Source organism: Echinops telfairi, unplaced genomic scaffold, assembly GCF_000313985.2.
Source record: "Echinops telfairi isolate 266 unplaced genomic scaffold, ASM31398v2 ScPeMD7_7475;HRSCAF=8513, whole genome shotgun sequence".
Classification (NCBI taxonomy): Eukaryota; Metazoa; Chordata; class Mammalia; order Afrosoricida; family Tenrecidae; genus Echinops; species Echinops telfairi.
In genome coordinates this window covers 16,841,361-16,842,271 of record NW_022111379.1, presented here as the reverse complement: position 1 = coordinate 16,842,271, position 911 = coordinate 16,841,361, and the positions used below count along the sequence as shown (strand labels likewise).

Here is a 911-nt window from a genome sequence, read left to right as displayed (position 1 = left end):
TCCACCCCTGGCTCTTGCTGGAAATGAGATCCCTGTTGGCGGTCCTCTTCCTTAAAAGACGAACTTCGTAGCCAATTTCCCCCTCTGGAAACTACTGCTCGAACTGCCAACCCCTTCCCCAAGCCCCAAGGTGGTTCATTATTATTACTTACATACATGCTTCAGGCCTCACTGCTCAGAGACATGTTAAATGAAGTCACTCATTGGGGTGGGCAGAGCCAATCAGACTAATATCATTCTACAGCCCAGGCACCTGAAACTCAGGGAGATCAAGTTTCTTCCCCAAGGTCACACAGCTCATTAGTGGTGAAGCTGAGTTGGCTATGGATAAACAAGCAGACTGGGATGCAGCACTTTGTGAATATATGCTGGTCTATAAATGCTTAAAAGTGGGTAGCAAACACAAGCTTGGCAAACCGCAGCCATTTCCTATGTAACTACTTACTCTTAATGAGAACTGCCATCTGTCTGAGGCCTGTTTCCAAGAGGCCAGACAACCCTGAAGGCCCAGCGACCCTCCCCTCGGACAGACAGAATGAAAGCACTCTTCAGCAGCTTAGCCAACCCCAGATCTCATAATCTAATTTTTTTTTTACAGAATTCAAATTCTAGTAACAACAAACAGCTAAGATGGTCCATTCATGCACTTGTCAGGTATACACTTAGCATTTAGCTAAGCACTTCCAATGCATTATATTGTCTATTCAGAATACAATGAGATAGATATCCCCGGTCTTGATTTACAGATAAAGAAATGAAGGCACAGAGGGGCTACACAATGTGTCAGGCCACACAGCTGGCTCAGCAGTGGATCCAGAACGAGAACCCAGTCTAACTCAGAGCTCTCATACTTAACTATGGCACCTCGCTGTGGTGGCATTAGGTAAGGTGACCAGACGTCCCGCTTTTGG

At 46.1% G+C, this 911-nt stretch overlaps 1 protein-coding gene across 2 annotated transcripts in view; it reads right to left on the bottom strand.

Moving 5' to 3' along the window:
- The window catches only part of PRKCE (protein kinase C epsilon), a 570,548-nt gene that overhangs the window by 548,090 nt on the left and 21,547 nt on the right, over positions 1 to 911 (bottom strand). The gene's annotated exons all lie outside the window — the stretch shown is intronic.